Here is an 11,183-nt window from a genome sequence, read left to right as displayed (position 1 = left end):
GTACTAAAGTAAATAATGTACTTAAGTATATAATGTACACACGTATATAATGTACTAAAGTAAATAATGTACTTAATTATATAATGTCAATAAGTATATAATGTACTTGAGTATATAATGAACTAAAGTTAATAATGTACACAAGTATATACTGTACTAAAGTAAATAATGTACTGAAGTATTTAATATATTTAGTATATAATGTACATGAGTTAATAATGTACTTAAGTATATAATGTAAATAAGTATATAATGTACTAAAGTATATAATGTAGAAATGTAAATAATATACTTAAGTATAAAATGTACTAAAAAAATAATGTACACAAGTATATAATGTACTAAAGTAAATAATGTACTCAAGTATATAATGTACTTAACTATATAATATACTAAAGTAAATAATGTACACAAGTATATAATGTACTAAAGTATATAATGTACTAAAGTAAATAATGTACACAAGTATATAATGTACTAAAGTAAATAATGTTCTTAAGTATATAATGTACAAAAGTAAATAATGAACACAAGTATATAATGTTTTTAAGTACATTAAGTATATAAGTAAATAATGTACATAAGTGAATAATGTACTTAAGTATATAATGTACAAATGTAACTAATGTACTTAAATATAAAATGTATTAAAGTAAATAATGTACACAAGTATATAATGTATTTAAGAATATAATGTACATAAGTATAAAATGTACTTAAGTATATAATGTACAAAAGTAAATAATGTACACAAGTATATAATGTTCTTAAGTAAATAATGTACTTAAGTATATAATGTAAATAAGTATATAATGTACTTAAGTAAATAATGTACACAAGTATATAATGTAAATAAATATATAATGTACTTAAGTATATAATGTACTAAAGTAAAAAATGTACACACGTATATAATGTACTTAAGTATAAAATGTCAATAAGTTTATAATGTACTTATGTATATAATGTACTTAAGTATATAATGTACTAAAGTAAATAATGTACACAAGTAAATAATGTACTGAAGTATATAATGTACTTAAGTATATAATGTAAATAAGTATATAATGTACTAAAGTAAAAAATGTACACACGTATATAATGTACTTAAGTATAAAATGTCAATAAGTTTATAATGTACTTATGTATATAATGTACTTAAGTATATAATGTACTAAAGTAAATAATGTACACAAGTAAATAATGTACTGAAGTATATAATGTACTTAAGTATATAATGTAAATAAGTATATAATGTACTTAAGTATATAATATACTAAAGTAAATAATGTACACAAGTATATAATGTACTAAAGTAAATAATGTACTGAAGTATATAATATATTTAAGTATATAATGTACATAAGTATATAATGTATTTAAGTATATAATTTTAATAACTATATAATGTTTTTAGTACATTAAGTATATAAGTAAATAATATACATAAGTTAATAATGCACACAAGTATATAATTTACATAAGTATATAATGTACAAATGAAAATAATATACTTAAGTATAAAATGTACTAAAGTAAATAATGTACTTAAGTATATAATGTACACACGTATATAATGTACTAAAGTAAATAATGTACTTAATTATATAATGTCAATAAGTATATAATGTACTTGAGTATATAATGAACTAAAGTTAATAATGTACACAAGTATATACTGTACTAAAGTAAATAATGTACTGAAGTATTTAATATATTTAGTATATAATGTACATGAGTTAATAATGTACTTAAGTATATAATGTAAATAAGTATATAATGTACTAAAGTATATAATGTAGAAATGTAAATAATATACTTAAGTATAAAATGTACTAAAAAAATAATGTACACAAGTATATAATGTACTAAAGTAAATAATGTACTCAAGTATATAATGTACTTAACTATATAATATACTAAAGTAAATAATGTACACAAGTATATAATGTACTAAAGTATATAATGTACTAAAGTAAATAATGTACACAAGTATATAATGTACTAAAGTAAATAATGTTCTTAAGTATATAATGTACAAAAGTAAATAATGAACACAAGTATATAATGTTTTTAAGTACATTAAGTATATAAGTAAATAATGTACATAAGTGAATAATGTACTTAAGTATATAATGTACAAATGTAACTAATGTACTTAAATATAAAATGTATTAAAGTAAATAATGTACACAAGTATATAATGTATTTAAGAATATAATGTACATAAGTATAAAATGTACTTAAGTATATAATGTACAAAAGTAAATAATGTACACAAGTATATAATGTTCTTAAGTAAATAATGTACTTAAGTATATAATGTAAATAAGTATATAATGTACTTAAGTAAATAATGTCTTTTATAAAATAATGTATTTAAGTACTTAATGTATTTGAGTAAATAATAAGTAAATAATGTACTTCAGAAAATGATGTACTTAAGTTAATAATGTACTCGTGTATATAATGTATTTAAGTATATAATATACACAAGTAAATAATGTACACTAGTATATAATGTACTAAAGTAAATAATGTACACAAGTATATAATGTAAATAAATATATAATGTACTTAAGTATATAATGTACTAAAGTAAAAAATGTACACACGTATATAATGTACTTAAGTATAAAATGTCAATAAGTTTATAATGTACTTATGTATATAATGTACTTAAGTATATAATGTACTAAAGTAAATAATGTACACAAGTAAATAATGTACTGAAGTATATAATGTACTTAAGTATATAATGTAAATAAGTATATAATGTACTAAAGTAAATAATGTACACAAGTAAATAATATACTGAAGTAAATAATGTACTTAAGTATATAATGTAAATAAGTATATAATGTACTTAAGTATATAATGTACTAAAGTTAATAATGTTCACAAGTATATAATGTTCTTAAGTAAATAATGTACTTAAGTATATAATGTAAATAAGTATATAATGTACTTAAGTAAATAATGTCTTTTATAAAATAATGTATTTAAGTACTTAATGTATTTGAGTAAATAATAAGTAAATAATGTACTTCAGAAAATGATGTACTTAAGTTAATAATGTACTCGTGTATATAATGTATTTAAGTATATAATATACACAAGTAAATAATGTACACTAGTATATAATGTACTAAAGTAAATAATGTACACAAGTATATAATGTAAATAAATATATAATGTACTTAAGTATATAATGTACTAAAGTAAAAAATGTACACACGTATATAATGTACTTAAGTATAAAATGTCAATAAGTTTATAATGTACTTATGTATATAATGTACTTAAGTATATAATGTACTAAAGTAAATAATGTACACAAGTAAATAATGTACTGAAGTATATAATGTACTTAAGTATATAATGTAAATAAGTATATAATGTACTTAAGTATATAATATACTAAAGTAAATAATGTACACAAGTATATAATGTACTAAAGTAAATAATGTACACAAGCATATAATGTACTAAAGGTAATAATGTACTTAAGTATATAATGTAAATAAGTATAATGTGCTTAAGTAAATAATGTACTGAAGTATATTATATATTAAGTATATAATGTACATAAGTAAATAATGTTCTTAAGTATATAATGTACACACGTATATAATGTACTTAAGTATATAATGTACTAAAGTAAATAATGAACACAAGTATATACTGTACTTAAGTAAATAATTTACTGAAGTATATAATATATTTAGTATATAATCTACATAAGTAAATAATGTACACAAGTATATAATGTAAATAAATATATAATGTACTTAAGTATAAAATGTCAATAAGTTTATAATGTACTTAAGTATATAATGTACTAAAGTATATAATGTACTAAAGTATATAATGTACTAAAGTAAATAATGTACACAAGTAAATAATGTACTGAAGTATATAATGTAAATAAGTATAATGTGCTTAAGTAAATAATGTTCTTAAGTATATAATGTACACACGTATATAATGTACCAAAGTAAATAATGTAATTAAGTATATAATGTTAATAAGTATATAATGTACTAAAGTAAATAATGAACACAAGTATATACTGTACTTAATTAAATAATTTACTGAAGTTTATAATATATTTAGTATATAATGTACATAAGTAAATAATGTACTTAAGTATATAATGTAAATAAGTATATAATGTACTTAAGTAAATAATGTCTTTTATAAAATAATGTATTTTAGTACTTAATGTATTTGAGTAAATAATAAGTAAATAATGTACTTAAGAAAATGATGTACTTAAGTAAATAATGTACTCAAGTATATAATGTATTTAAGTATATAATATACATAAGTTAATAATGTACTCATGTATATAATGTATTTAAGTATATAATATACACAAGTAAATAATGTACACTAGTATATAATATACTTAAGTATATAATGTACTAAAGTAAATAATGTACACAAGTATACAATGTAAATAAATATATAATGTACTTAAGTATATAATGTACTAAAGTAAAAAATGTACACACGTATATAATGTACTTAAGTATATAATGTCAATAAGTATATAATGTACTAAACTAAATAATGTACACAAGTATATAATTTAAATAAGTATATAATGTACTAAAGTATAAAATGTACTAAAGTAAATAATGTACACAGGTATATAATGTACTTAAGTATATAATATAAATAAGTATATAATGTACCTAAGTATATAATGTACTAAAGTAAAAAATGTACACAAGTATATAATGTACTTAAGTATAAAATGTACTAAAGTAAATAATGTACACACGTATATAATGTTCTAAAGTAAATAATGTACACAAGTATTTAATGTACTAAAGTAAATAATGTATTTAAGTATATAATTTTATTAAGTATATAATTTATTTAAGTACATTAAGTATATAAGTAAATAATGTTCATAAGTTAATAATGTACCTTAGTATATAATGTACTTAAGTTTATAATATAAATAAGTATATAATGTACTTAAGTATATAATTAACTAAAGTAAATAATGTACACAAATATATAATGTACTAAAGTATATAATGTACTAAAGTAAATAATGTACACAAGTAAATAATGTACTAAAGTAAATAATGTACTTAAGTATATAATGTAAATAAGTAAATTATGTACTTAAGTATATAATGTACAAAAGTAAATAATGTACACAAGTATTTAATGTACTAAAGTAAATAATGTTCTGAAGTATATAATATATTTAAGTTTATAATGTACATAAGTAAATAATGTATTTAAGTATATAATGTTTTTAAGTACATTAAGTATATAATGCCTATAAGCCTATAAGCCTGTAACAGCTGTTCAAAGATCTCTGTACTTTATTTTGTTATTTTAATTTATTTTGTGTGTTTTTAGTGCCCAAATCCAATTTAATCGCCTAATTTATATAATAAATAGTAGTATATATTAATAGTTTAAGTGTTAAAAGTGCGTAAGAAAAGTTTTCGTCGATGTAAACCAAGTGACAGTTAGGTTAGTAAAACTTGAATTTTAAACTTCTGTTTTGGTGTTTTTAAACAGTGCTAGTAGCTGTTTTGGCTTTGACACAACTATTTAGCGCATAAAAAACACATACATGTATATGCAATTGCCCGTTATCCAAGTGTAACGCTGCAATTGTTATAACAATACACTGCAATACCGAAACCTACCTGTCATTTCGCATTCTTTGGGTGATTACTCCTTGTTTCATTAATTAATTAATTACAAAATGATGCAGAGCCTTAGCGCGCCAGTAGCAATCCAAATTACAATTGGCCCTGAAAGAATTAAAGGCAAGCAAGGAGCTATGCACCCAATTGAATAATGAAAGAGACGAAAACGAAAAGGAATTATTAGACTTCCTTGGGAATAATAATAGACTAAAATTAGAACTATCGGATTTATTAAACCAAAAATATAATAAAAAATCTAATTCTAATTATATCAACTTGGTTCACCAAAATATTCAATGTATTAGAGGAAAAGACTTAGAGATTGAATTATTTTTAAATGATTTTAACATTAGCATTTTATGTATAACTGAGCACTGGTTGAAAACCCATGAATATATTTTGTTTAATTTTGGTAACCACCAGGTTGGTAGTTCGTTCACCAGGGTTACAGCTATTCATGGAGGCTCTTTAATTTTATTAAATAAAAATTTAAAATTTAAAAACAGAAACGATATTGTTAGCCTTTCTGTTGAACGGACAATAGAGCTAGCCTCGGTTGAACTAGAGCAATTTATAATTGTTACTGTTTATAGGCCACCCTTGTCAAACTTTGAACTTTTTGAAAAGGTAATGGATGAAGTGTTATTTAAAATATCAAAGTGTAATAAAAAGTTAATAATATGCGGAGATTTTAATGTAAACATTTTAGAAAATAACTCTTTAAGTATCAAGTTATTGAACTTATTTAAAACTTACAATCTATCAAATATGTTCATGGAGCCCACAAGAATAACTGCTACTAGCGCCACCTGTTTGGATAACATCTTTACAAATATAATTCCTATAAGCAAAAATATTATTAGTAAATTAGACTCTGATCATTGTGGTCAAATTATTCAATTTGAAAATGTGAAGAAAAATGTTTCTAAACGTAAAATAACATTTGTTCCTGTAACATCCAACCGCATAGAGAAAATGAGAATTAGCCTAGTAAATGACCTCCCATTCCTACCCTCAGGGGCGACTCCAAATACAATGTACAGCTCCTTTTTCAATACCTTTAATAGATTATTTCATTCTATATTTACTAGTAAGTCGGTTGTGATTACTGATACATTAAATTTTAGTGAGTGGGCGACAGTTGAACTTCATAAAAATAGGCAAAAGCTGTACGAATTGTATGCTGAACGTCAATTTAACACTGGTGATAAGTTTGGGGATTATGTTAAATTGTTTTCCAAGAATTTTAAACGCGCTTGCCACTTAGAAAAGACGCGATACATCAAAAAAAATTTAAAAATAGCAGCAATGCAATCAAAACTACTTGGAACATAATTAATGAGGAGACGGGAAGAGTAACACCACGAAATATTAACTTTAAACTTAATGTAGATAATAAAGCCTTAACAACAGATTTCGAGGTGGCTACTGCTTTTGAAACCTTCTTTACCAACATTCCCGTCTCCACAACAGAATCATTAAACTCTTCACCAGATATGGCTCTCTCTCTATTATAGGAAAATGTGCCTGAGTGTAACCATTCTTTTAAATTCACGCATGTTAGTGGCTCTGACGTTATTAAAGCCTTTAAATTATTAATTAATGAAAAAACAAATGATCTGTGGGGCATTTCCGTAAACGTTGTCAAATCATTAATTGATATTGTTGCACCCGATTTAGCCTTAATATTTAATAATTGTATAGATTGTGGTGTGTTTCCTGACTTAATGAAACTTAGTAAAATAGTTCCATTGTTTAAATCGGGTAGTACTTCTGACCCCACTAATTTTAGACCAGTATCCGTACTACCCACTTTCAGTAAAATCTTTGAAAAACTAATTTTAAATCAATTACTTTACCATTTTCATAAGTATAATTTACTTCATATTAAGCAATTTGGTTTCACACGGGGTCGCTCAACAATCGACGCAGGTGTTGAGCTAATACAAAACATATATCATTTGAATTTGAAATTTGAATTTTGAATTAAGGCGTTTGATTGTGTTCAACACGAAACGTTAGTTAGGAAACTACACCACTATGGAATTCAGGGTGTAGCTCTAGACTTAATGAGTAACTATCTACGCGATAGAATTCAGAAAGTCGACGTGAATGGAAAACGGTCTAATGGATCAGTTATGAAAATAGGTGTCCCACAGGGGTCTATATTAGGACCATTTCTGTTCCTTATTTACATTAATGACCTTCCTTACCTTGCCAAGGACAAACACGGGATAGTTCTGTTTGCCGATGATACATCACTGACTTTTAAAATAAATCGACGTGAACTAGCTTTTGACGACGTAAACAACTCTCTCGCTAAAGTGGTACAGTGGTTTGAAGCTAATAATTTGGTTCTTAACGGAAAAAAAACCAAGTGTATAAAATTCACTTTACCAAATGTTAAACACGTGAAAACCACTGTACTACTTAATAATGAGGAACTGAAACTGGAGGATACGACAGGTTTTCTAGGAATAACGTTACATTCTAAACTTCAATGGGGCCCTCATGTAAATAATTATTCGAACAGGCTTAGTTCTGCTGCCTATGCGGTAAAGAAGATACGCCATATGACCGACGTAGAAACTGCGAGACTGGTATATTTTAGTTACTTTCACAGCATTATGTCATGTGGAATTTTACTTTGGGGTAATGCTGCTGATATTAGCACTATTTTCGTGCTGCAGAAGAGGGCTGTTCGTTCTATCTACAAAATGGGTCCGAGAGAGTCATTGAGAGATAAATTTAAAGATTTTAAAATAATGACAGTGTATAGTCAGTACATAATTGAAAATTTAATGTACGATCATAAAAAACTTCTAAATTTAAGAAAAAATGTGACTGCAATAATTTAAACATTAGAAGTAAGAATAAACTTACAGTGCAATATACTAGGTTACATAAAATTCATAATTCGTTTAAAGGAAATTGCATACAATTCTACAATAAACTACCAATTGTCATCTTGGAGATGTCTCTTAAAAAGTTCAAAGTTTGTATTAAACGTAAGCTTATAGAAAAGTCCTATTATAGTATAAAGGACTACGTAAACGATAACAAAGCTTGGGTGTAAATTATTGCTCTAACCAGGTTGCTCTTCTAATAATTTAAAATGACATTGTGAGATGGTGATAACAAAAAAAAAAAAAAACACCCGGCTAAGTTTGTTGTGGGCTTCTTCTTAGACCAGGACGCGTTTGGAACCCTCGTAGCTTTAGTTTTAAGTTAACGAATGTGGTTATCGCCATCATCTCACTACCGTGTGGTTCTTATGTACGCATCAAAAGTGCCACCTGTGGGCCTACTTGAATAAAGATATTTTTGACTTTGACTTTGACTTTAATGTACTAAAGTAAATAATGTACACAAGTATATAATGTACTAAAGTATATAATGTACTAAAGTAAATAATGTACACAAGTAAATAATGTACTAAAGTAAATAATGTACTTAAGTATATAATGTAAATAAGTAAATTATGTACTTGAGTATATAATGTACAAAAGTAAATAATGTACACAAGTATTTAATGTACTAAAGTAAATAATGTACTGAAGTATATAATATATTTAAGTATATAATGTACATAAGTAAATAATGTATTTAAGTATATAATGTTTTTAAGTGCATTAAGTATATAATGTACTAAAGTATAAAATGTACTAAAGTAAATAATGTACACACGTATATAATGTACTTAAGTATATAATATAAATAAGTATATAATGTACTTAATTATATAATGTACTAAAGTTAAAAGTGTACACAAGTATATAATGTACTAAAGTATAAAATGTACTAAAGTAATTAATGTACACAAGTATATTATGTAAAAAAGTAAATCATGTGCTTAAGTATATAATGTACATAAGTATATAACGTACAATTGTAAATAATGTACTTAAGTATATAATGTAAATAAGTATATAATGTACTTAAGTATATAATTTACGAAAGTAAATAATGTACACAAGTATATAATGTACTAAAGTATAAAATGTACTTAAATAAATAATGTACTTAAGTATATAATGTACACATGTATATAATGTACTAAAGTAAATAATGTACTTAATTATATAATGTAAATAAGTATATAATGTACTTGAGTATATAATGTACTAAAGTTAATAATGTACACAAGTATATACTGTACTAAAGTAAATAATGTACTGAAGTATATAATATATTTAGTATATAATGTACATTAGTAAATAATGTACACAAGTATATAATGTACTAAAGTAAATAATGTACACAAGTATATAATGTACTTAAGTAAATAATGTACTTAAATATATAATGTAAATAAGTATATAATGTACTTAAGTATATAATGTACAAAAGTAAATAATGTACACAAGTATATAATGTACTAAAGTTAATAATGTACACAAGTATATTATGTAAAAAAGTAAATCATGTGCTTAGGTATATAATTTTCATAAGTATATAATGTACACAAGTATATAATGTATTTAAGTATATAATGTACATAAGTAAATAACGTACTTAAGTATATAATGTACACACGTATATAATGTACTTAAGTATATAATATACCAAAGTAAATAATGTACACAAGTATATAATGTACTAAAGTATATAATGTTCATAAGTAAATAATGTATTTAAGTATATAATGTTTTTAAGTACATTAAGTATATAAGTAAATAATGTTCATAAGTAAATAATGTACTTAAGTATATAATGTAAAAAAATATATAATGTAAATAAGTATATAATAAACTTATATATATAATGACTAAAGTAAATACTGTTCTTAAGTATATAATGTGAATAAGTATATAATGTTTTTAAGTACATTAAGTATATAAGTAAATAATATACATAAGTAAATAATGCACACAAGTATATAATTTACATAAGTATATAATGTACAAATGAAAATAATATACTAAAGTATAAAATGTACTAAAGTAAATAATGTACTAAAGTAAATAATGTACTTAATTATATAATGTAAATAAGTATATAATGTACTTGAGTATATAATGTACTAAAGTAAATAATGTACACAAGTATATAACGTACTAAAGTATATTCTGTACTAAAGTATATGATGTGCTTAAGTATAAAATGATCTTAAGTAAATAATGTACACAAGTATATAATGTATTTAAGTATATAATGTACATAAGTATATAATGTACAAATGTAAATAAAGTACTCAAGTATATAATGTATTTAAGTATATAATGTACATAAGTAAATAATATACTTAAGTAAATAATGTACACAAGTATATAATGTAAAAAAGTACAAGTATATAATGTACAAAAGTAAATAAAGTACTCAAGTATATAATGTATTTAAGTAAATAATGTACACAAGTATATAATGTACTAAAGTAAATAATGTATACAAGTATATAATGTACTAAAGTAAATAATGTACTTAAATATATAATGTAAATAAGTATATAATGTACTTAAGTATATAATGTACTAAATTTAATAATGTACACAAGTATAT

This window comes from Pararge aegeria, chromosome 24 (genome assembly GCF_905163445.1).
Source record: "Pararge aegeria chromosome 24, ilParAegt1.1, whole genome shotgun sequence".
NCBI lineage: Eukaryota > Metazoa > Arthropoda > Insecta > Lepidoptera > Nymphalidae > Pararge > Pararge aegeria.
This window is presented reverse-complemented; position numbering follows the sequence as displayed.